Source organism: Fukomys damarensis, unplaced genomic scaffold (genome assembly GCF_012274545.1).
Source record: "Fukomys damarensis isolate Sample0158 unplaced genomic scaffold, DMR_v1.0_HiC HiC_scaffold_2, whole genome shotgun sequence".
Taxonomy (NCBI): Eukaryota; Metazoa; Chordata; class Mammalia; order Rodentia; family Bathyergidae; genus Fukomys; species Fukomys damarensis.
The window spans coordinates 18,215,139-18,241,496 of record NW_022900914.1 but is presented as its reverse complement, the minus strand read 5'-3'; the positions used below and the strand labels follow the sequence as shown (position 1 = coordinate 18,241,496).

Sequence of the window (26,358 nt, the reverse complement as noted above, 5' to 3'; positions counted from 1 at the left end):
TGGTTTTTTTGAGACAGGGTCTCCCTATGTAGTTGAGACTGACCTGGAATTCACTATGTAGCTCAGGCTAGTCTCGAACTCACAGCGATCTTCCTGCCTCAGCCTCCTGAGTGCTGGGATTACAGGCGTGCGCCACCATGCCCGGTTTCCTGTTGAATTTTGATAGCAGTGCATGAGTGTCCCTGTAGGCCTTTAATGATCTAGAAAAAAATAAATTCAGCCTAGAAGTATTTAGACCCTTCACATGGAAACCAGTAAGTCAGAGGGTAACTTGCTAACATGATGATACTGGTTATGGGTGTTCCTTATTGTTTGACAGTTAAACCTAAATTTACCTAGGACCAGGGATTTAGCTCAGTGGTTCCACTGCCTGCCTCACAAACACAAGGACCCACGTTCGATTCCCAATATCAAAAATACCCTAAATTTACCTAATGTTACAATAAACAAAACCTTTTTTCCTCTTCTAAATACTTTTGCAGCCCGGCGTGGTGGCTCACGCCTATAAACCCAGCACTCGGGAGGCTGACACAGAAGGATCCCTGTACTGTGAGTTCAAGATCAGCCTGGGCTACACATTGAGTTCCAGTTCAGTCTCACTACATAAGTGAGACCCTATCTCAAAAACAAACAAACAAAAAAACACTTTAGCAAAATTGAAATCCCTCTCTCTCTCTTTCTCTCTCTTTTTCTTTCTTTCGGTATGGGGATCAATCAAACTCAGGACCTTGTGCTTGGAAGGCAGGTGTGATTCCACTGAGCTAAATCCCCGGCCTGAAATGTCCTAATTTTAAAAGATAATTTCTCTCTCTCTAAAAACTAATATGGGTTGTCAGTGTTAGAGATTTTTTTGTGTGTGCCTAAGATTTTAGAAAGTACATTTGTAGATAGATGGACAGAGCTTGTATAATTTAGATTTGCTTTAAATGATACTGACTTTTAGATATAATCCCTTATCTATGACTCTCTTCCTACCAAGATAAATTTTTAGGAGTAGATTAGTAGGTTGGGCCTTGCTCTGATGCATTGGTGTTGTACGTCCTGTGCTGCTGTCACTAATGTCTTTGACAGTTTACTTGGGCGTCCTTGCTGAATATCAAGTTTGCTCATATATTCTCACTTTTTTCTTGGTTTTGACAACAGCAGTTTTCCCTGTGCTTTCTGCTTTTTAAAGAGCATGAAAGCAGATTTCAGAGTTGTTTTTTTAAAAACTTGGCTTTGATTTTTTTTATAACAAAATTCCATATCCAAGTGCCATTACATACTTGATACATCTGGCAAATTGAACTGGGTATACCCAGCTGTAGCTGCCTTTTAAAAGTTCCACTGTCTTGCTGATGGGTGTTATTCCACCAAAAAAAAAAAAAAGAAAAAAAGAAAAAAAACTAAAGCTGCCATGAGACTGTATAGCATCCTAGTATAATTTGGTCATGTGAACTACTTTTTTTTTTTTTTTTTTTTTTTTTTTTTTGGTAGTGGAGATTGAGTTTGGGACCTTCCGCTTGCTAAGCAGGCAGTAGAACCACTGAGCTAAATCCCTGGTCCAGAACTGCATGTTTTCCAGAACATTACTGAGAGAACAGGAAAAAGTAAATGAGATCAATTTTCTTTGATATTTTATGCTGCTATCTCTGCAGGGACAGGATAAGTTGCTAGTTAATTGCTTTTTAGTAACTGGAATAAAGAAATTTTGAGTGTAGAATGTTCTTCCATGATTGATCTAAAAAACAAGGACCTCTGATTTATTTAAACATTTTTAGGTGACAAAGTTCCTTGTAAGAAAGGTAACTGCAGTTCCCTTTCCTATTTCCATATGGGCGTTTGGCTCAAAAAGCTTTTAGTCCATTGAGGGTCCACATGAATGATAGCAAGCTTTTTGATTCATAGTATTATGGATAAGCCTTAATAAACAAGTATGATATTAGATGAAACATTTAAGATTCATAGACTTTTTTTCTATAATGATTTCCAATATCAACCCAGGAACTAAGTGAATGTACAAACATTCCTATTAAAGCCAAGAAGTTATTTGGGACTTAAACTTTAGTGGATATTGAGTCCATGATATCATTGTTTTCTCCTGAAATTTTACATTTCAACACTGGATTCAAGTGTTGTCTGAAACCTAATATATTTTGTAAATCACCATAGAAGGTATATATTATGGGACTTTGAACGTGTGAACTTAGTAAATATATGTTTTGAACTTGAGTAAATACAGTGGACTTGCTACAATGCGAAGCCCTTTATCTGTAGCAGACTTGCAGATCTCTTTGAGTGGGGAAATTAGTGTTGATACTGTTAAATTACTGTCTCTAGTCCACCCACCTCCACCCACAGTTCTGTGACAGAAGTAGAGGTTTGAGCCAGCTTGATGGGTTTAGTCCCACTGCCTCTAGCCCAGTGGTGCTTTTTTGTGGGGGAGGGGTAGTAACGATTGATCCCAGGACCTATGCACCCATCCTAGGGCCTATGGATGTGTTCTGTGACAGAGTTACATTCCCAGCCCTTTTATTTTGAGACAGTCTTGGTAAGTTGTCCAGGCTGGCCTTGAACTTGTGATCTTCCTACCTCAAGTCCCCAAATCATTTGGGATTACAGTTGTGCCACCAAGTCCAGCATAGTGGCTCTTAAGGGTAGTCTTATCTACCTCATAGAGGCATTTTGACAGTTGTTAGGGGTAGTTTTTTGATGTAATTTTGTTGTTGTTGTTGTACTGGGGATTGAATTTGGGCCCTTGCACTTCAGAGGAAGGCACCAGAAGCACTGAGCTGAATCCCTGGCCCTAAGTTTTTTTTTAATGTTAGGATATTACTAACTTTTGATGAGCAGAGACCAGGAAGTCATGTCCTACATGACCTTCCAGTTTCTCATCAGATGATTCATATAGGTAAAGAACGTAGGCAAAATGTTCTGTTCTAGAAACTAGCACTTTTGTAAATACTTTTTTTAAAAAAACTTTTTGTGTTTTTATATAAGTCAAGGAAAGAGGACTTTTGTTTAGAACATTTCCAAGAGCTTATCATTTTCGAAACCTGTATCATCAAGGTGGGATGCCCTGATAATAGTTTCCATTTGTAACTACTATACGTTTGTCCTTATATTTGCTATTATAGCCATGTTGTATATTGTAGCATACATTTTATTGTAAATTTTATTTATATTACAATTAAGAGTTTTTTTTCAAATTGTGTAAGTAGTTATCTAGGTGTGTTTTTTTTTTAGCATAATAGAAGAAGATTGGGAACCAACTCTTAAAGTAACATAGGCTGATGAAAGAGTAGTACTGAAAATTTGTTAGTGTGATGGAGGGGCTGGAGAGCAGCGTAGTGATTGTGTTATAGATGAGTGAGTTAGAACAATGGGGGTGCGCCACACTGTGCCTGATGATTAAAGCCAGCAGCCAAAGTGGGGGCCAGTACCTGGAAAGTTCTCTTGGCAACTGGAAGCGGTTTGATTTCTCCTTTTAAATCATGCTTTCAGTTGGGGAGGGAGGGCTCGGGAGAGCAAGTGGAATCTTACAGAAGCAGAACCAGGCCACATTAGTGGGGGCTCAGGAGGTTTCACACTCTAGGTGAAGTACAAGACATCCTACAACTGCAGCAAGTTTACTGCCAAACAGGATGCAGAGGTTTTGGGTGCTTTATCCAAGCACAGGTACGAAATGGTGTTGAGGCTCAAGATGGAGTCAGGTTGGCTGTCACAGTAGGGTACTTATCTAACGTTTTAACACCCTTGGGTTAAATCCCCACAACCACCAGAAGAAAGTAAAGTGAAATGCTGTGCTCTTGGAAGGGATGTAATCAATAGTAAGGTAAGATCATAGACTGCTAGAGCCTTTTTTGTTTGCTACCTTGAGGGAGACTACAGGGGAGAATTAATGGAACCTTAAATGAAACTTAAGCATGTTGAAAAACTATCTTTTTTTTTGTTTGCTTGCTTGTATTTTGAGACAGGGTCTCACTATGTAATTGAGACTGACCTGGAACTCTCTGTGTAGCCCAGGCTGGTCTTGAACTCACAGTGATCCTCCTGCCTCAGCCTCCCCAGTGCTGGGATTACAGGCATGTGCTACCATGCCCGGCTGAAAAACTATATTGAGCATAGGCTAATTTACTCATATTTTAAGGATCTCTATTTGCCTAAATTTCACCTTTAATTAAAAGTTAAAACACTCAGTTTTTTTATGAAGGGTGCTTTTTTTGGAGGGGGGGGTGAGACAGGGTCTCACTATGTAGTTGAGACTGACCTGGAGCTCACAGTGATCCTCCTGCCTCAGCCTCCAGAGTAGCATGTGCCATCACACCCGGCTAAGGGTTCTATTTTGAACATGAAATAATCTTGTCTTTTTGCTAGTAATTTTTCTTTTAATCTTTTGTCATAAATACAACCATAAAGTTTTAAACAGATACTTTCTGAGAGTAATTTCTGTAGATTTGTTAATGGGCATTTTAAAGGGGGCTTTACATATTGTGGAATGGCCAGATCACATTTACTATCTATATTTTTTTCTTCTGTGAGGTGCATATTTAAAATCTCTAAAGTTTTATTTTTAAAAAGCAAAAAAACAACAAAAAGCTGTAGTACCTGTACCCATCTCTGCAAACATGTACTAATTTTTTAAAATTAAAAAGATTTGTTAATGGGCATTTTAAAGGGGGCTTTACATATTGTGGAATGGCCAGATCACATTTACTATCTATATTTTTTTCTTCTGTGAGGTGCATATTTAAAATCTCTAAAGTTTTATTTTTAAAAAGCAAAAAAACAACAAAAAGCTGTAGTACCTGTACCCATCTCTGCAAACATGTACTAATTTTTTAAAATTAAAAAAAAAAACTGTTAAGTAAAAGCACTGAATTATGGAAATTTTCTTTTTTGGGTGGTATCAGGGATTGAATCACCTTGTGCTTGTGAGGCAGGTGGCAGCACCACTGAACTAAATTCCTGGCTAGTGGAAATTTCTGATTTCAAGTTTATACAGCTCCTTTATATTACGATGATAACAGCAGTCAAGCTGCTTAACAGTCTTGAAGTGGCTACTTGGAGTCAGTGTGATAATCCAGTTATTTCTGGCTTTTTGTTTTTTCTCAGTAATACAAAGAAAAATTAGAGGCAATAATAATACTTTGTGTAAGTAGTCTGGGTTTACTGAGCGCCTGGAAATAAGCCAGTAAAAGGATTGCAAGAGCCATAGTTTTATTGTAGCTTAGTAAATAACTGAACACTAGTGAGTTTGTTTTGGGACTGTGAAAATTGATTACAATATATGATTGTGAAGCTTGTTATTAAAATCATTTTTGGATATGACTATTTAAAACACCTTTTTGTTAGGGGAGTAGGGGAAGAATAACGACAGTGCCCATATTGCATTACAATAATGTTTATACCAATGAGTCTCAGTTTAGAAACATTTGAGTATTTCATGAGTAGAAACTAAAATCATGGAAAAATTTATTTTTGGTACCAGGGGATCGAACTCGGGACCGTGCACTTGCAAGGCAGACGGCAGAACCACTGAGCTAAATCCCCAGCCTTTCTGGAAAACTAAAAAAATCCTGAGGTCCTGCAGATTCTGAGACCATGTGTGTTCAAACCAAAATGTATTATCCAATAATGTCCATATAAAGTTTATCCTTTTGATTTTATGATGTCAGCAAGTATCTTTTCTCATTGCTAAGATAAAATACCCAACATCCAAAGTTAAAGGAGGAGAGGTTTATTTGGCTCACAGTTTGTAGAGGTTTCAGTTCAGAGCTGGCTGGCTCCAAGGCAGGGCAGCATGACAGGCATTGCAGAGGAGAAACAGTCCATGGCAGGTAGAAGGCAGAGGGCAGCAAACTACAAGCCACGCAGCAACTCCTACCTTATGTCTTATCCAGGATACCTGCTGGGTGAGTAGTACTCACACACAGTGTAGGGCACTCTTAATCCTACCCAGCATTGTGCTGAACCAGTCAGTGGACAAATTTAGTAATCACATCCTTGATCCCAGCATCACACACTGTAGATCCAGCCACCTCTGAAAAAAGCCCCACCTATGACTGCATGAGGCTCTGAGGGGCACATCTACAAGCCATAACAGCAAGTATACATGAAAGTAGATAAGATTATTTTTGTAATAACAGAGATGCAAAGACAGAAGTGGCACTTTGAATCAGTCTTGGTTTCTATAGTAACCATCCTAGAAGTGCAACTGACTTCTTGAACATTTTTAACTTACTTGAAATCAAGTTTACACAATGTACCCACCAGACATTGTAAATATAGGTTGGCAGCTTTAAAAATTCAACAGGTTTATTTGAGCTAGAAGGAAAGCAGGAGAAAGATGGGAGGCAAAAACTATTTCCTATTTGGGAAGAATAAAAATTAGTGAATCTTTATTAATATAACAAATCTGTTTTGGCTTTCACGAATCCACTGTAAAATGGAAAAATGCATTCTGAGAGTGATCATGTGAAATTGGGGAGCGGGTACAGTAACTATTTCACAAATTAGGGGCGAGATCCAGAACTTGTGAGCTGCTAAAGTTTAACACACCTACAGGATATAATAAAAGTTAAATTTGACTTAAAATTCAGATATCCACATTTTTTTTTTCCAGTAGTGGGAATGGAACCCATGGCCTTGTACATGCTAGGCAAATGCTCAACCAGGCGGCTACTTCACCAGCTCGGTTTTGAAAATTCTTAAAGAGCCCTTGTGATTTATTGGAATAATTGGCTTTTCTTATTATCTGAAAGTATCAAACATGTATTAGTTGTATTAGTTCAAACTATTAGAATTGCTTTGGTAAATTGTTAGATAAGGCAAAATCGTGGAGAGATGGTGAAAATGAGGTATGACTACTAATGGGAGTACAAGCTTTTTGGGGTGATGAAAATGTTCAGGAACTATAGTGGTGATTACTAGTGGCATATATCGCTACTGAATTGGCAGTTTTAAAATAATTTGGAACTTGGCATGATGGTGACACCTGTAATCCCAGCCTTCATTCGACTGAGGCAGGATCATCCTAAGTTCAAGGCCATCCTGAACTATACAGTGAGACCGTCTCCAAAAATAATAATTTTACTGTAATAATACTTTTCCAGCACTCGGGAGCGCTCACTTCCTGAGGCATTAGGATAACCATGAGTCCAAGGCCAGCCTGAACTTTGTAGGGAACCCTTGTCTCCAAAAGTAAAAATACATACTAATAAGAAATAAATAACTGTAGCCTAATAATGTTTCAGTTTGAACAAGGGCCAACAGTCCTTTAGGACTTTCGTGGTTGATACACAGTATTGAGGGAAGTACATGTAGGGGTTCTCTGAGTTATTTCCCTACATCCCAGCAATAGGCATGATTCCAGGTCTTAGTGGTTGTGTTACTCTAATGGCTGGCTTCTACTTTCTGTCTCTCTGGGCTATGGAACAACAGAATTGGAGTCAGGGAGAGAGCCAAGTAGAGACTTGTGCAGAGTGGACAGTGAAGAGAGGATCTGAGCGGGGAGAGAGGGCTGATTCCAGAGTAGAAACCAGAATTTCTCTGCATTTTTAAACCAAGTAATGCCTTGGTTGCTCTGTTTAGGTTTTGCTGGGACTCTGCCCTGGTTTTGAGCTATACTCACTGAGCCTCAGCCTGCAGGAGAATGTATTCATGAATGTACTCAAAATTTTTGAGGGCTGGGGATTTAGCTCAGTGGTGCTGCTGCCTGCCTTGCAAGCACAAGGTCCTGAGTTTGATCCCTGGTAACCAAAAAAAAAATTTTTTTTTTTTTTTGACTTTTTGAGCACTCACTATGTACCCCAGGCTGGTCTTGAACTCACAGCGATCCTCCTGCCTCAGCCTCCGGAGTGCTGGGATTACAGGCATGAGTCACCATGCCCTGCCCAAAAAAATTTTTTTAGGGGCTGGGAATTTAGCTCAGTTTCGCCAGCTGCGTTGCAAATGCATAGGACCCAAGTTCAATACCCGGTACCCAAAAAAAGGTTTTTTAAAATGTAGTGGCTATTGTATCCAGTCACTGTAGTTTCATTTGGACTTTCACCCATATGTTACATACATAAGTACTTCAAGGTCTTGAAATAGAGACTGGTTTATATAGACACCAATGCAGAAAAAAGTTTATAGTATTTGTAAATCGTTTAGAAGGCTTTAGAAGTCTTTTTTTTTTTTTTTTTTTTTTTTTTTCTCATGAACTCAGGGCCTTGTGCTTGTAAGGCAAGCAACAGAACCACTGAGCTCAATCCCCGGCCCTGCCGTTTTAAAATTGAAAATGAGGTATCTAAGTACATTTTGTTTTATGCAGTTGTATGGTGCATGATAAAACCAGAGATTTTTCTGCCTAATTGAAAATTGAGAGGACCGATGACCATGTCAAGTCTCAATCATGGTACAGCTTTTCTTGCTAGACTCATTAGGGAGATAACTAACATTTACGGTTCCTTTGTCATTACAAGTCCTAATTCAGCTTTTTCTGCACCGGCCTAAAGAAGTTGATTTCAGCCAAAATTTCTACACCTTCACCAAAAATATTAAAATTGTTCCACAACGCCCTGTCTTTCTGATGCCTCCCTACCGTTTGTACTTCAGTGGCAGTCTCAGGACTAGTTACACCTGTTGTTTTGCTGGCCATGATGTTGCACGCCTGTAATCCTAGCATTGAGTGATGGGCAGGAGAACTGCGCCTGAACTACATAGCAAAATCCTGTCTCAAAAAAAAAAAATCAAAACAAGGGCCGGGGATTGAGCTCAGTGGTGCTGCTGCCTGCCTTGCAAGCACGAGGTCCTGAGTTCAATCCCCGGTACCAAAAAAAAAAAAAAAAAAAATCAAAACAGCTAAGGGATATAGCCGAGTACCACTGTGCCTGCCTAGGCATTGGATTTGGATATCTTGAAAGCTGTGTTCTTTGAGGATTAGCTTTTCTGAGCTTGAAGAGGTTCTGACAGACTTACTTGGGGAAAAAATCACAATACTGTAGTTAGAATTTTGATCTCCGTACTTCAGATGGGAGACTAGGGCATGGCAAGGCTGGAGGGGGAAGAAGATGTGACCTGTTCCTTACAAAATCCCAGGACACATGTGTAGAACAGTTCTCAAAGCCCTGCAAGTGGACTTGAGAACTCAAGCAGTTTTTCCCTAGAATGGCCTAGACCTGCTGTCAGCCTGGAAGTGGATGGTACAGAAAGAACAGGCCACACTGAGTTTTGCCACTGTGTTCTCTGCCCATGGTGGCTCATCCTCACACCGTCAGTGTACTTTTCCTACTTTTACGCGGCCTAAACTTACTCTGCAGAGCATTTCTTTTAATAAAACTTCACTATTGTTTGTGCTTGTCTTGACCAGTTCTTTCTCAGGACAGAAAAAAACTTAGAAACCACCTCCGGAACCCCCAAACCCAGTTAACACTCTCCACACCAGCTCCATGTTTTGAGAAAAATTTAAACTGAGCACTTGTCACCAGAAAAATCTTAGTGACATTGGCCATCTAGTGGTGAGAGGGAGTGATTATTGGCAGTTTTTAAAATGGCTTCTTTAAACAAGAAAAGCCTTTCCGGGAAGACCTAGAGTATAGTCTGTCTGGGCAACAGTGACTGTCAACCAAAGCTATGGTTGTGTATATCTTGCCAGCTCCCAAAGATTCTTGGAAGAAATACATCTGGCAGAGAGGTAGCTGGATACTGCAGAAAGTACCAAGATAATATATATGAGTTAAGGGACAACTCATTGTGGTTAATTTGGATGAGTCAAAAATAATTCCTAATGACTGAGATAGCATTGTGTAGTGAACTGGTTAAGGCTCTGTAGGGGCGGTTTCTTATCCAAGCTCTGCCCCTAATGTGCTGTGTGACCTCAAGCAAATCATTGAAAGTTACTTTTTATAAGCCGCCTTTTTATGTGAAATGGAGCAACTGTAATACCTGGCCTATTTACTGTTATACTTAATCGTCGGATTATAATCACCTCACTCTGAGCCAAAGCTTGAGTCCTTTTTATTGTCAGCCAGCGGACGAGAGCAAGCCCGTGGTTGGAAAATTCGACCGCAGAAAGTGTCCTGCAGGTTTCTATTAAGCGGCTCTTCTAATTGGGGAGGGCTCGGAGAGAGAGAGAGCACAGGTGGAATTTCACAGGAGCAGGACTTCCTAAGTCAATTGGGGTCGGGAAGTTTCACACAGTTTAGTTGAAACAAAATATCTCATGGATTCAGAGTATCCTGTTTACAAGGTTGTAAAGATAAGTTGTAAAGATAGTTTCAGACTGCAGGAGGCAGCGGTCTGCCCTGCACTGACTGAGGGGACTTCCAAAGGGGGAGGTGACCACCCAGAACCACTCAACTTTACACAAATGGGGTCAGGTTGGCCATCGCGCTTACATGAAAGTCTCAATACAAATGTGCAGGTGAGAGAAGGGAACTCCCACAGAGCCTCCACACTTCGTGGGATTGGCATTTGGAAAGAAAATGTCAGCTGCCACAACCCAGTTATTGCTACTGGGAATCCTTGATCTGCTAGCTCCTTTGAGATTTTTTTCAGCAATAGAAATCGGTTTTGCAGGTGAAAGAAGTGTAAGATTTGAATAAGCTAAAGTGACTCCATGCTAATAGGCTGAGACTGTGCTGCTTCATATGCTAATTGCTAACTTGGCTAACAGCCCGCACAGGGGCAAATGGTTTGACAAAAGGTGACCGTAGAACATTTCCTGCATGAGATAAGCAATGTGTTTGCAGTCTTGTTCTGTGAATTCCCTGACTTTTTGTTTTAAAAAACCCTATAAAAAGCACCTCAGCCCCTGAGCAGTTGCCTCTCTGAACTACTTGTTCCGAGATCGCCGTCTGGCCAGACTAATAAAACTCTATTTACCATCCAGCCTGGTGTGTTCCCTCCTGGGTTTCTCCTTTCTCCGTCGAGCTACCGGAGCCTCGCTGGGTGTTAGGACCCAGCATCATAGAGGCCTTTTCGTCTGTTCACGCTCCGTGGAGTGAAAGTGAGACTTTCAGTCTTACAGAAGCATAACTCGGGGACTAGAAAATAAGTTAGCAATTCGAATTCCAATCTACATCGAAGTGGACAATATTCCTGCATGATAAGCAATGTGTTTGCAGTCTTGTTCTGTGAATTCCCTGACTTTTTGTTTTAAAAAACCCTATAAAAAGCACCTCAGCCCCTGAGCAGTTGCCTCTCTGAACTACTTGTTCCGAGATCGCCGTCTGGCCAGACTAATAAAACTCTATTTACCATCCAGCCTGGTGTGTTCCCTCCTGGGTTTCTCCTTTCTCCGTCGAGCTACCGGAGCCTCGCTGGGTGTTAGGACCCAGCATCATAGAGGCCTTTTCGTCTGTTCACGCTCCGTGGAGTGAAAGTGAGACTTTCAGTCTTACAGAAGCATAACTCGGGGACTAGAAAATAAGTTAGCAATTCGAATTCCAATCTACATCGAAGTGGACAATTTCTTAAGCCTCACTTACATAATAAACATTCACCCGAATTATCATGGCTGGAAAAGTTAATATTCATTTTAACTATTAGGTTTTAAGGGACATTCATGGAACTTTACTATAAATGTATAAATTATTTGTATACACAGCTTGTAGTAAATGGAAATTCTCTTTTATGAGCCACATCTGTGGTTTGATGTGATATGGCCTTGTTCAAATCCCTTGTCATACTGCTGCTCCTAATGACTCAGTTTTGGGTTTTTTTTTGTTGTTTTTTTTTCTTTTCCTGAGAACAGGCATGAAGACTACCCAGCTAAATATTTCTGGCCAGTACTATTTTGTGGGAATATAATCCAATAAATGTGCTTCTTGCTCTGTGAACAAGAACTTTAACAGGAGTTTAGAAGGTGCCAACAAGATTTTAATAAATAGTCCTTGATATAGCCGGGCGTGGTGGCTCACGCCTGTAATCCCAGCACTGGGGAAGCTGAGGCAGGAGGATCTCTGTGAGTTGGAGACCAGCCTGGACTGCATAGTGAGTTCCAGGTCAGTCTCAACTACACAGTGAGACCCTGTCTCAAAAAATAAATAAAGCTTCATTTAATTGTCTACTTCCTGGGCCTTTTCCAGTTCTGAGATGTGGCAGGAAGTGTAAGCCAGTGGAAGATCCCACCCCTATTTTAGATCAGTACAGGAAGCTGGTTTCCTTATCCTCAGGAGAAAGAGTGCTAAGAGGGGAGGAATAAAGGACTTGGAGCCAGAAATCCTGAATTCATGTATGTACTTGCTCTGCTCTGCCTTAACTATATGTGCCTGAGCAAGCCCTTTCACATGGTCTGAGCATCAGTTGTTTGTTAATCTCTTCTCTCTTTTTTTTTGCAGTGTCAGGAATTGAACTCAGGACCTTGCACTTGTACTCAGGCAGGCATGGTGCCACTGAGCTAAACTCCTGGCCTAACATCTCCCTATTTATCCAGATTATCCTTTTTTTGGAGGCCGGGCCTTCCTACGTAGCTCAGGCTGCCCTTGAACTCACAGCCATCCTTCTGCCTCAGCCTCCCAAATGCTGGGATTACAGGTGTAATCTACTTTCTATTTAAACCCAAATTAAGCGGCCTACAGTAGGCCTTGGGGATTGTTGCAGTGGGCCTGTTTTTTATCCCTCTCAGTTGTGAAAATGGCCTTTAGACTGTGAATTCCATAACGGCAGGGAATTTTGTGTTTCTTTTTTCCCCCTCCGCTCAATACCTATCCGTATACGTCAGGGACACCAGGATGTTGTTTTCACAGATGAGAACTATCTCCATTAATTAGCTGCAGGTTGACTTTGCGGAATTGTGAGTGAGATAAAAGAGCAAGCAGCCTTATCAAGAGGAAAATACTACAAATCTGAAGGGAGCTGTACACTGAAGACCACAGAATCAAGATAAAAAACTATCTTGGTAGGGTGCAGCCCTGGGTGGAAGATAGATGAAATCTGAGATAACAAGAAGTTTCTTTAAATTTAATATTAATACTGATTGCTAACTTATTCTTTTGTTTTTTTTTTTTGTTACTGGGGATCAAACTTGGGACCTTGCCCTTGCGAAGCAGGCAGTGGAACTACTGAGCTAAATTCCCGGCCCACTAATTGCTAATTTATTGAGTAATTATCTATGCTGGGCGTCCAGATAAATATCCATGTTATATATAATTTTTAGCTAGTTGGATAATGCTACAGTTTGGATTTTTTTTTCTTTTTTTCCTTTTTCAGTGCTTAGGATTAAACCCAGGGCTTCTTGCTTGTTAGGTAAGGCCTCTTTTGTTGTTTTGAGGCAGTTTCGCTATATATTCCAGGGTAACTTAGTACTCAACTATGTAGCCCAGACTGGCCTGGAACTCAGTGATCCTCCTGCCTCAGCCTCCCCAGTGCTGAACCTACAGGCGTGCGCCCCCACACCCGACACTATGTCACCAGCTCTAGCAGGGATCTTGAATGTACCCCAAAGGGCCATCCTGAAGCCCGCGGAAGGCCTGGCCCCAGTCTGTGGTAGGTGGGTCCATTCTAGTCATATAAAGGCTTAGACTTGAGCTTCATGGTGATGTTTGGTGAGAGAAGTGAGCAGACAGGAGATTTGGAAGGTGGTGGAACTTTTTAAATGTGGGGCCTATTGGAAAGAAGTCAGATAATTCGGGGTGTGCCCTTGAAGGCGATACTGGGACCCCAGCCCCTCCCTGAATTTCTCCCTTTGCTTCCTGGCTACCATGAGATGAGTGACTTTGCGTCACCGTGTGCTGCCTGCCACGGTGTCCTGCCTCATCACAAGCTCAAAAGCCAGAAGCTGGGCTGCAGATTTAGCTCAGCGGTTCTGCTGCCTGCCTTGCAAGAGCAAGGACCTGATCTTCGATCCCCGGTACTTAAAAAAAAAAGCAACAAGCCGACTGACCCTGGACTGAAACCTCTGGGACCATGAGTCAACAGAAACCTTTCCTCCTGATACGCTGATTGTCTTGGTTATTTTTTTTTGTCACAGCAGTGGAAAGCTGGCCAACACAGATGAGATAGAGTAGGTTATAAAGACTGGGAAATTAAATCTATGGAAGATTACTCAGCCATTAAGTGGTGGGAGCAGCATTCCAACTCCTGAGGGTTTGGTTCCAAAGCACACTCTACTATGAACCCAAGAATAAGGTCCCCTCAAACCCCAAAGATGAGCTTATTTCAATGCTTGGAACCTGTGAATATGTTACCTCCCCCGGCAAAAGGGCCTTTGCAAATGTAAGGCTTTCGATGAGAGTATCCTGGGTTATGTAGGAGGACCCAGTCTAATCACAGGAGTCCTAGAAGGGAGATTTGTTTCCATCTTCGGGGAGAAAAGAAAGCAGAGAGATCTTGAAGTGTGAGAATTTGACCCCTAGCTGCTTGCTTTGGAGATGAAGATGGTCAGATAAACCAGAAGATATGGGCAACTTGTAGAAGCCAGCAACAGCCTCAGCTAGAAACGGGGAGCACAGTCCTGCAGCTGCAAGGAACTAGATTCTGTCCACCTGGAGGAGCAAGGCAATGGTTTCTCCCCAGAGGAGCCGATACACTTTGATCTTAGCCAAATGAGACCAAGATCAGACTTCTAATCTATTGAAACATGGTCACAAGTGGTTATAAATCTGTGTTAAGCTATGACATTTCTGGTAATTTGTTATGGCAGAAATAGAAAACTAATACGAGAGCTTCATTAGGCAGCTGATGGCTTTTATTGACCACAGTCCACATTGTGACCAGGCTAAAATAAAAGAATCAAAATAAGGATAGGGAAACTTTACTTTCAGATCATAACATCCTGTTCTGTACATGAGTCAGACTATCTCTGGTCAATTCTGAATGCTATTTTTTGAGACTCATCAGCAGTTAAAGTATGTCAATTATGAGATCAATGTAGTAACAAGTTGGAGATTCACACAATTTTGTTTTTTAATTCACCAATTTTTTGTTTGTTTGTTTTTTGTTTTTTTGAGACAAGGTCTCACTATGTAGTTGAGACTTCCCTGGTACTCAGTGTAGCCCAGGCTGGTCTCGAACTCACAGCAACCCTCCTGCCTCAGCCTCCCAAGTGCTGGGATTACAGGTGTGCCCCAATATGGCCAGCCTAATTCACCAAGTTAATTGGTTACAGTTTAGGTAAAAATTATGATCACGTTCTGGGCTGAGGATTTAGCTCAGTGGCACCGCTCCTGCCTTCCAAGTGCAAGGTCCTGAGTTCAATCCCCCATGCCCGGGGAAAGAAACAAAACAAAAATTTACTTTGGCCCTTATGATCACACTCATCATTGGAAATTGCACCTGTACATGATATATCTTGCTTCTTATTTTCTCCCATTCCCCTGCCCTCTGTCAACCCCTCTACCCTTTCCTATTTGTTTCCATTTTTTCCTTTTCTCATATTGTTTTCCTACCCCTATCCCTGCCACTTCCCCTTCCCCTTTGGACCTTTTCTTCCTATTTCACATTATTATATCCATTTTGGTCCTCATTTACACTTTCAGTTTCTCACACCAGAGAAACTATTTGGTATATACACATGTATGTCCTGTTTATTTCCCTTAAGAGTATGACCTCAACGTGCATCCATTTAGCTATAAATGTCTCTTTATGGCTGAGTCGTACTCCATTTTATAAAAAAAATCTCCACGTCTTCTTTATCCAATCAGCAGTTGATAGGCATTTGGACTGTTTCCAACCTTTAGTTATTACAAACGGTGCTGCTATAAACACGGGTGCGCATATATTTCTGTGGTAGGATTCTTTTAATTCTTTTGGGAACATACCCAGAATACCTGGGTCAAATGGGACCTCCTGATCCTAGTTTTTTGAGAAATTTCTACAGTGATTGCAGCAGTCCACACTCCCCAACAGTGGAGAAGGGTTCCTTTTTCCGCACAGCTTCAAGATTCACCAAAAAAAAAAATTTTTTTTTTTTTTTTTTTTTTTTGGTACTGGGGATTGAACTCGGGTCCTTACACTTGCAAGGCAGGCCATCAAACTGCTGAGCTAAATCCCCGGCCCCCACAACATTTTAATACTTCAGAAATTGATGCATTTGTGTAGACTTAGCCTGTCCTATCCCAATGTCTTCTGGGAATATTTATATGGTCCACTAGGCTATAGGTTGTTTTGCTTGCTATTTGCATTAGTCAGCTTTGTGCCACTATGAGCAATATCTGAAATAGCACCTGTAAAGAGAAAAGTTTTACAGCTGGGTGTGGTGGCGTATGCCTGTAATACCAGCAGTTGGGAGGCTGAGGATCACTGCGAGTTCGACACCAGCCTGGGCTGCATAGTGAGTTCCAGGTCACTCTCTACATAGTGAGACTCTGTCTCAAAAAACAAAAACAAAACAAAAAAAGAGAAAAGATTTACTATGGCTCACGCTTATGGAGGTTTCAGCCCATGCTGGTGGGGTGTGGGGAGGCAGCACATCATGGCAGGGCTTATGCAGCAGAGCAGAGAGCCCACCTCACAGCAGGTAAGCAAAAGGGAGGAAGGAAAAGCATGGGGGTCCCTGTGACCCCTTTGAAGGAAACTAGCTAGCCACAGTGGCTAGCAGATCGCACACTGAGTTTCTCCTAAAGTTTCCATTTTCCCCCCTTGCACTGCCCTGGGATTAAGCCACATGGGTGAACATTTCAAAATTAATCAGACAGGGCCAGGGATTTAGCTCAGTGGTGCTGCCATTTGCCTCACAAACACAAGGTCCTGAGTTCAATCCTCTATACAAAAAAAAAAAAAAAAAAAAAAAAAAAAAAAAGACAAAAATTTAAAATCTCTGAAATGTAAAATAAATGGCGAAAGTCCACTGTAATCCCAACTCCTAACTACTAACATGGTCTGTGGGATCCTCCTCCAAAGTATTTGTTTGTATATACATTTATTTATGTGGGTAAGAACCCTCACACTTGCAAGGCAGCCGACGGAACCACTGAGCTAAATCCCCGGTCCCAAGTACATGTTTTCGAATAAAAAACAAATCATAAGGATCACTTCTCGGCCTTTTGGCTAAGATCAAGTGTAAAAAACAAATCATAAGGCTTGTAATGAATCTTGAAAGATAAAATTTATTCCAAGATTTTATAAATATCTTCTTACACTGGCTCACTGGGAATTTATTTTTATGTACTGTGTAACATAAAGATCTAAATTAAATTTCCTGAAAATCCCTACCCAGTACTTTGTACTAAATCTCATAATGCTTGAATCCAGATTTGTGTTCTGTAATCTGTCCCCTGCTCATTAATTTTTGAGAAAATTCTGCACTTTCGTTATCTGGCAGAATAAGCCACTCTCACTCATCCTATTTTTCACATTTTTCTTGTCTTATTCTCAAGTGCTTAATCTTCTAAATTAATTTAAAGATCAATTTATCAGCTATATGCAAAAGGAAGCCCTATTAGAATTTTCATTACAGCCAGGTGTGGTGGCGCACGCCTGTAATCCCAGCACTGGGGAGGCTGAGGCAGGAGGATCCCTGTGAGTTCGAGACCAGCCTGGGCTACATAGTGAGTTCCAGATCAGTCTCAACTACATAGTGAGACCCTGTCTCAAAAAAAAAAAAAAAGAATTTTCATTAAAATTCTATTAGGTTAATATGAGATTTTATATAATATCTTTCCTAGTACTGAGGATCAAACTCCGGCCCTTGGGCTTGTGAGGCAGGCAGCAGAACCACTGAACCAAATCCCAGCCCAAAGTCAGGGCTTTTGCACCCGGGCAACATACCCAGCCTTTTAAACAGTTTAAAATTTTGACACAAGTTGTTGCTAAATTGCCCAGGCTGGGCTCAAACTTTGTGACCACCCTACCTCAACTTGCTAGAGCGCTAGGATTACAGGAAATCAATATGGAGATTCAGATCTCCTTTTAAGTCTTGCTGCACATTTTTATGATTTTCTTCATGTAGAGTTTATGTATTTCTTACAAAACTTATTCCTGAATGTTTTATGGGTTTTTTGTTATTATAAATTGAATTTTTTCATACTTCCGTAGCATTGCTGGTATTGTATTGAAATGGCAAAGTGCCAGCCAGGATGTGCAGCTGTAGTGTTACAGCTCAGTGCAGGTAGTCCAGGAGAAGGGAAGACCACCAGGAGTCTCCGAGGCAAAGCGCACAGAGGCAAAGCGCACAGCTTTTCTCCACGAAGAGACCGACAGCAACTCAGTCAGAGCTGGGTTGTTATACACTTAGGGAAGGGGTGAGTTTACCAATTCTAATCCTCATTTACACATGGGCCCAGCAACCTCATTGGTTACAGAATTTCACAAACAGCGGGTTCACTGGTTAGCACAGTACACTGAGTTTTATCTCATTTGCATATGGCAGGAAGGCAGAACAAAGAGAGGAACCCCTGCCCCAGGAGGCCTGGCGTGTTAGAAGTACTGGAGGGGAGGGCCGGGGACTTAACTCAGAGGTGCAGTCAGCGCCTGCCTCGCAAGCACAGGTCCTGAGTTCGATCCCTGGTACCGAAAAAAAAAGGAATGGAGTCATCTTTCCCTGTTAGCAAGTCCAGCTTTAGCTACAGAGGAGTTTATTTCCCTTTCAGTATAAAGCTGTTGAATTTAAAATATTTACCCTTTATTCTTCCATTTTACTGAATTTTCTTATTAGTCCTGATAATTTTTCAGGACTAATTCAACAGTTGAATGTCTGGGGTTTTCTTAGGTAGGCAGTTATGTTACTGCAGATAACTGCATGCTGTCTCTTCCTTTCCAGTGTTTAAACCTGTCACTCTGTCCACATCTTTTCCCACGGACTTTTGACAATTGAAGCAACAGTTTTGACATCAGAGAAATTTTGACATCAAGTTTTTTTTTTTTTTTTTTTTTGGTATGGGGTATCGAACTCGGGACCTTGCAATTTCAAGGCAGGTGGTGGAACCACTGAGCTAAATCCCTGGCCCCTCATCAAACATTTTGACACAGCCTACACACAAACTGCTAAGTAATCTTTGTTTCCAAAATGAAGTGCTAATAGCTAATACTGTCAATACTAATAGCTAATACATATCAATGCTATTATTATCTCAATTGTAAGTGTGACAAATATTAATCTACTTAATCCTTACATGAGCCTGTGAGGCAGGTGTAGTTTTTTGTTTTGTTTGGTTTTTTCAGTTTTTTTGTTTTGTTTTGTTTTGTTTCTTTTGGTACTAGGGATTGAACTCGGGTCCTTGTGCTTGTGAGGCAGGCAGTGGAACCACTGAACTAAATCCCGGGCCTGAGGCAGGTGTAGTTTTTATATTCTTTTTACTGATGAAGAAATGAGAAAAAGACATCAAGCAACTTGCTGAAGGTCAACCCAGGGGGTGGTGCTGGGACTTAAACACAGGCAGTTGGATTCCTAAGGTCTTGCTGTCCACTGTGATTCTATATTGTTTCTAAAGGAGTAAAGTGGAAATGGCTTCCTTGATTTTTCTGATTATAAAAGAATGCTCATTACAAAAGATCCACTCAAAGTAAATAGGTACAAACAAAAGGAAGACCATCTCCACCGGTCATTCTTCATTGGTGTAGAGCGTCACACTGAGATGGAACGGTAACTTAATTCCATACTGATGGGCTTTTATACATCGCTTCTCACACCTCTCATATATGTGCAAGATACTTCCGAACTGGACATTCTCAATCAAAAAGTATGCACATTTGCTGAGCATGGTGACACACGCCTGTAATCTCAGCACCCAGGGGGCTGAGGCAGGAGGATCCCGTGAGTTTGAGGCCAGTCTGGGCTACATAGTTCAAGTATTGCTAAATTCAAGATAGCTAAGTTAGAAATTATTACAAGGCAGTTGGACAAGGCTGGGTCTTTCACAGAAAAACAACTGAGGCACATTCACTGAGGCTAACAAAAGGAAAAACTATTACATCCACCTACTTCCTCTGGGATGAATAGCAGTGACTGATATTATAAATAGGTTTCAGTCACCTTAATGGGGGACCCAATCATCCTAACTAGCCCATTCCTTCCTGGAAATCCAAGTATACTTGCTGCGTGAGTAGCTTCCCCATTTGATCTTCACTCAGTATTACCTGGACGACTATACTAAGAATCTTGTGCACGCCTGTAATCCCAGCACTCAGGAGGCTGAGGCAGGAGGATCGCTGTGAGTGCGAGACCAGCCTGGGCTACATAGTGAGTTCCAGGTCAGTCTCAACTACATAGTGAGACCCTGTCTCAAACAAAACAAAACAAAACAAAACAAAGAATCTTATTGGTTGATCATGGTTTGGTCCCACCTCATGCCCACCTTGTGGTTTCCCACTGGATCTTATGCTTTCGTCCCACTCTGCACCTGCCTTACCTGTGGCTTCAGCCCATAAAACATCTTTGAGAAACCTTTCCTCTTAACTTTGGGTGTCAGGTATTTTGGCTCAGCGACGAGAAAAGTAACCAAGACAGACCCAGCTCAGCTGGAGTAGTGCAGCTGCACTGAGAACTGCAAGCTGGTGCGAGAGAGGCCTCTGAGGGAAAAAGCTCTAGACTCAACTTCTGGCACCTTCTTCCGAGAGGTCAGCAAGTGCTACTCACCGGCTGCCCATTTCACAGTCTGTTTTTCTGGGTGGAGGATCTTACTCTATTGCCCCACCGATCTCGACCTCCTGGGCTCGGCTGCTCTGCCTGCGCCCCAGCAGGTGGGATATAGGCACACGCCGCCCCACGGGGCTCAGATCGTGAGAGAAGTGGAGCCCTGGGCTGGGGGGTGTGGCTCGGGGGCAGAGCTCTTGCCTAGTGCGCTCAAGGGCTTGGGTCTGGCTCCAGCGCTCCCAACAGTCACGTCAGCCGTTCTCAGACAAAAGGGCCACTTCCAGCTGGCCGCGCCGCAGCCTCTGGGTCCCCAGAGCAGCTGCGTCACGACCAGAAGAGCGGTCTGCATTGGTGCTCGTCCAGGGGCCTTTGCTAAGTAGCCACGTGACTTTGGCCAAGTTATGAACCCCTTCGAATCTCACATTTGTCACCATTAAAATGAGCGTCTTGGGCTGGGCGTGGTGGCGCACGCCTGTAATCCCAGCACTCAGGAGGCTGAGGCAGGAGGATCGCTGTGAGTTCAAGAACAACCTGGGCTCAGTGTCAACTACATAGTAAGACCCTGTCTCAAGAAACCAAAAAAAAAAAAAAAAAAAAAAAAAGCCACAACTCATGATTGAGGATGGGCTGATTTACTAAAGTAAATCTATTTTATGGAATACTTTGCAACAAAATAGAAGGAACCACATTTATATTTATTTATGAACTCAGAAAGGTATAGAACACATATTATTAAGTGAAAATAAACAAAAATCCAAAGAGTGTGGTCATTTCTTTGGTACTCTCTCGTTAAGCATAGTTTCACAGACCATCAGCACCCGTGACTGATGGATTTCGACAAAAACAAGACTTCTTTGTAATCCTGCAGGAGCACAGTCCAAACCAAAGAAGCGCCCTAACCACAAGGACGACCCCCCAGAATTCCCTATCACGGGGCACAGGAGCGACGGCTGCTCTTTTTCCAATGAGAGCTGTAGGCTTGTTTCTGTCCTCTTGTTTTCTGGAGAAGTAAGGTTCGAATCATGGTATCATCCTTGCTTTCTGAAAGCTTCCAGTCTAGAGCAAAGCCCCAGCTCCTTGAGGCTCTGGAATAAACTGCATACTAAGCCCTTTCCACACCCTCTGGCCCCAGCTTCGTCGGCTTGTGGGGGAGCCCTTGTTGGGTTTCATCTGAGGGCACTGAGGTGGGTGGGAGGAGTGGGGCGGGAGGCGGAGGAGTCTTCACCCTGGCCTTGGTCTTTTACATCTTTGCACCTTTTGAACTTGACGGTAAATAAGGATTATTTTGTTGCCTGTATGAGCAAGGGATGCAAGGACCTTTCAGAAAACGTTCTGCTGGGCCAGGGATTTAACTCCGTGGTTCTGCTGCCTGCCTCGAAAGCGCACCTGACTTCGATCCCCCATACAAAAAACAAAACAAAAAACTTTATCACACACATCACAGGCTTGCATCGAGTAGGAAAGACACCCAGCACCGCCTGGTACATAGGGAAATGGACCCTGAGGAGAGATGTGTGTGAGCCCTGAGAGAGAAACGGCCCGGGGACGGGACCACTTAGCCCAGATGATGGTGCTGGGCAGGAGGACCTAGGGCCGGAGGACAGGCGGACCAGGCGGCGCTGGGACCCTGCAGCCTGTGCGTGGCTGCACTCGGCAACGCTTCGAGTCTCCAGCTGGAGACAGCCCTCAGCAGGTCCCGGGCTGTGAGCCCCAGTGGGACAGTGCGTAAAGAAGAAGAGACGCTCATGTTCGGCGAACTTCTAGAAAGGGAGCCAGACGGTCTGGGCTGGTTTGAGCAGCGAGAGAAACAGCTCCTGAAAGGCATTTCCAGCCAGCGGCTCTGCAGGCTGCCACGTCTCCTTCCACTGGTGCGTTGTTGCCAGGACGAAGCCACACAGAGGAGGGCTGGGTCTGGTAGGCAGGGTGACACTCGGCCGGAAGGCCAGCGCGCTTCCTTCTGGGGAGGCCGGATGACTCCAGGGAACAAGTGGCTGACAGTGATGTCCAGAGCTGTCTTTGGCAACCACTCTTTCCTTGTAGTTCCGAAACTCTCTTTTTACTAGTACCCCAGTGCCTTCCTGGGGCCTATTTGGCAAACAGCCTTTGGATCTGGGGATATTCATATGAAAAAGCAGGCAAATAAAACCGTAGGTGATTTGTACATAATGTAAAAACAAACAAACAAACAAACAAAATGCCGGGCATGATAGCACACACCTTTAATACCAGCACTTGGGAGGCTGAGGCAGGAGGATGATCATGAGTTCAAAATGAGGCTGGGCTACGTAGTTCAAGGACAGCCTGAACTACATAGTGAGACCCTGTCTCAAAAACAAACAACCATGTAAGATGGTATGAGAGAGAGAGAGAGACAGAGAGAGAGAGAGAGAGAGAGAGAGAAAGACAGAGAGACAGAGGTTGCGGCAACAGCAAGTTACCTCTGATTTTAACTGTTGAGTTAACGTGTTTCAGGCACCTACTCTCCGAGGCAGGCCGAGGAACTCAGATGAGCCCGCTGTCTCTAGGCTACCTGTCATTGAAGAGGGAGGCGGCTGAGTGTGTGAACAACTCTGACAGACATTTCCTGTGTCCAAAGTGTCGCAGCAATGCATAGAAGAGAGTGATTTTATCTTCCAGGAAGGATCAAGGTTTTCAAGGAAGAAAAGGATTTGGGGGTGTTTTTGACCCGGTTCCAGAGCATTGGCCACAGCACCACAGACAACACTCACTTGCTTACCTGCTCACGGAGTGGGGCCAGGGTCCCTCGCCTCTTCCTGGGCCTTTGTATCCCTGGCGTGAATGCCTGTGGCCTGACAGGAGGGAGAGCTCTGGAGGCGCTCAGCTGGTGCTCAGCTCTGTTGGTCCTAAGGGTTCTCTTCTCCAAGGGATCCAGGCTATAAGAACCAGAGACCTAACTCGGGCGTGGTGGTGCATGACTGTAATCCCAGCAATAGGGAAACTGAGGCTGTGAGTTCGAGACCAGCCTGAGCTACACAGTGGGTTCCAGGTCAGTCTCAACTACATAGTGAGACCCTGTCTCAACAACAACAAAAAAACAAAAACAATAAAAGAGAACCTGAGACCCGTTGTCAGGGCCTCAGCCCAAACATGGCAGGCTGAGGATCAGATGAAGGAGTCACTGGTGTCACACGCACACTTATGCTGGATAAGCTGCAGAATAAGTCTATGAAACTACAAATTAAACTAAAATGTGTGTGTGTTGTGTATTTCTGGACTCCCTTGTATTTTAGCTTTTATGTCCTCCTTTGTAAAATGGGTAAAATTCCACCTTCACAGGGTTGTGAGGATTAAATACTCTATGTCTTTTTTGTTTGCTAGTTTTTATTATTTTTTTAAATTATTTTTTATTTTTCTTGTTTTTGGTACTGCGGATTGAACTTGGGACCTTGCGCTTGCAAGGCAGGCAGCGCAACTGCTGAGCTAAATCCCTGGCCCTGTTTGTTTTTATTTTTTGAGGTAGGGTCTCAATGTGTAGTTTGGGCTGTCCTTGAACTCACTATGTAGCCCAGGCTAGCCTCCAATTTACAGCGATCCTCCTGCCTCAGCCTCCTAAGTGTTGGGATCACCGCTGTGCACCAGCGTGCCTGTCAGTGTATGTCTTTTACTGTGAACCTGTGTCATGAACAGTGACATGAGCACTATCTGCTACAGTTGTATTATACAGGAAAAGAAGAAACTAAAAAATATCCCAATGCTGTTCCTGCCTCATCATATTGGCCCTGCGTGCCAGTCAGGTGGTGCACAGGACAGCAGGAGGGCCCTTGTCTCCAAGGGCCGCCCATTAGGAAGGAAGTTAGGGGGTGTCTTAAAGCAGTCATGATAACATGGCTCCAGAATTCCTTGAGGAAAAACATGTGATTGAATTTTCAGTGCGAAGGTGACATAGGCACAGGGTAAAGAATGCTTTACCAGACAGCTGATCATCCCTGAATACTCAAGTGTCTGCAGAGGTGGCTCCCTTCTTAGACGGAGCACAGGCACACGTGTAGTGAGGGAAATCTCTTCCCTGATGCAGGCCTTCAGCCTCCAGTGTCACCCAGGATGTGAGAGCTGTCTAGATTCTCGCTGTGAGGGAGCCAGCGGCAGAGTGTAACATTCCCTTTCCTCAGAGCACATTGCTTGAGAGGCGGAAAATACTTTTCCAGCAAGGAAACTGTGCTCCAAATATTTCATAACTGATCCAATATTCAGTTTCAATTTCTGTGTCAAATGCTGGTGTGGGCAAGATTTTCAATGCCACAGGGAATTTATGACTGATGAATAGAACAAATTGTGCACAGAGGTAATATTACATATAAACACTGAGGTAAAAAATACTGTAATAGATCGCTGCAAGTTTAAGGCCAGTTTGGGCTACACAGTGAGTTCAAGCCCAGCCTGAACTACATAACAAGACTGTCTCAAAAAACCCCAAAGGAGCGAGGCATGGTGGCTCACGCCTGTAATCCCAGCACTCGGGAGGCTGAGGCAGGAGGATTGCTATGACTCCGAGACCAGCCTGGGCTACACAGTGAGTTCCAGGGCAGTCTGAACTACACAGTGAGACCCTGTCTCAACAAAACAAAACAAAAAACATAAAAAAAAAAAACCCCCAAAACCTAAAGGATCAGTGAGTCAAAAAGTAGGTTCTTGAAGGAAGAAGAAAGGAAGGAACAAGGAAAAAAGTGAAAATAGAAGGTAAAAATGGAAACAAAGCTTTTGTACATAGGGAGAGGAGGGAGCTGGGGGGATGGGATAAAACAAAATGAAATTTACTTTAAAAGTACTGTAATAGTAAAGTGAACGAAATATGAGATCTGGATTTGCTTTAGAATAACTCAGGTGGCCGAGAGAGGGGTGTGGGGGTACCGCTGAGGCAGAATTGGCCAGGTATTTATAATTATCAAATCTGGGTGATGGGCCTAGGGGAGTCCATTGTACCAGCTCCTCAACTCTTGTAAATGCTTAAAAATTTCCATATAAAAAGTTAACTCCAGGGCTGGGGATTCAGCTCAGTGGTTCCAATGCCTGCCTTGCTAGCTCAAGGTCCTGAGTTTGATCCGTGGTACCACCCCCCAAAAAATTCCAAAACCCCAAAGGTGTGCATTTTTGTATGAGTAAAATTTTTTTAAATCAACAACTCATGGACACTGCATAATAAAATATAAAATATAAGCAAGGCACGGTGGGGCACACCTGTAATCTCAGCACATGGGATGCTGAGGCAGGATGATCGCTGTGAGTTCGAGGCCAGTCTGGGTTACAGAGACACCTGGACTTAAAAAAAGGGAACCTTGTATTTACTATATGCTAAGCATCCACATAGAGTATTAAACAAATACATATAATTAAAAATTGTTTTTTTTTGTACAGGGGATCGAACTCAGGCCCTTGCACTTGTGAGGCAGCTGGTAGAACCACTGAGCCAAATCCCCAACCCTAAATATTATTTATATACGTATTTATAGGCAGTGTATAATAGTAAATATGTGTTTAAAACACATTAAGTATAGTAAGGGTATCAACTCCTTTTATTTCCGTCCACCACCCCATGGAGCAAATATAAACTAAGTACACTCACTGGGTTTGCAGATGAGGCAGTGAGATTATAGAGGTTAAACAGCGACACAGATTAAGCAGGACTTGGACTCCTGTGTTCAAATATTACCTCCTGGGTCCCTGTGGTTCTGGGCTACGGTCGCCAACAAATGTCCCTGTCAATTTATCTTTTATTTTTTAATTAATCCGGCAGTGGCGAGTGAGGTGGGTTATTTATGTATGTATTTATTTCGTTCCGCAACTTGGCTGCGGCTGCCGGGCACCGTGGGCACCGTGGGCACACAGCCGCCGAGCTCCTTGCTGGAGCGCGGATCTGCGGCCCAACT

General features: G+C 42.8%; 1 long non-coding RNA gene across 2 annotated transcripts in view; it reads right to left on the bottom strand.

The window, feature by feature from the left end:
• Positions 1-21,173: 21,173 nt before the first annotated feature.
• Positions 21,174-26,358, bottom strand: part of LOC117286139 — an 8,752-nt gene continuing 3,567 nt past the window's right edge. Inside the window, exons 1-3 of one of the 2 annotated variants that reach the window (XR_004517259.1) lie at positions 23,211-23,443; positions 22,912-23,003; positions 21,174-22,794 (exon numbers count right to left, since the gene is read on the bottom strand). This is a non-coding gene — a long non-coding RNA (uncharacterized LOC117286139). Of the gene's footprint in view, positions 22,795-22,911; positions 23,004-23,210; positions 23,444-26,358 lie in introns of those variants that run through there. The other variant, XR_004517258.1, reaches the window with a different exon arrangement.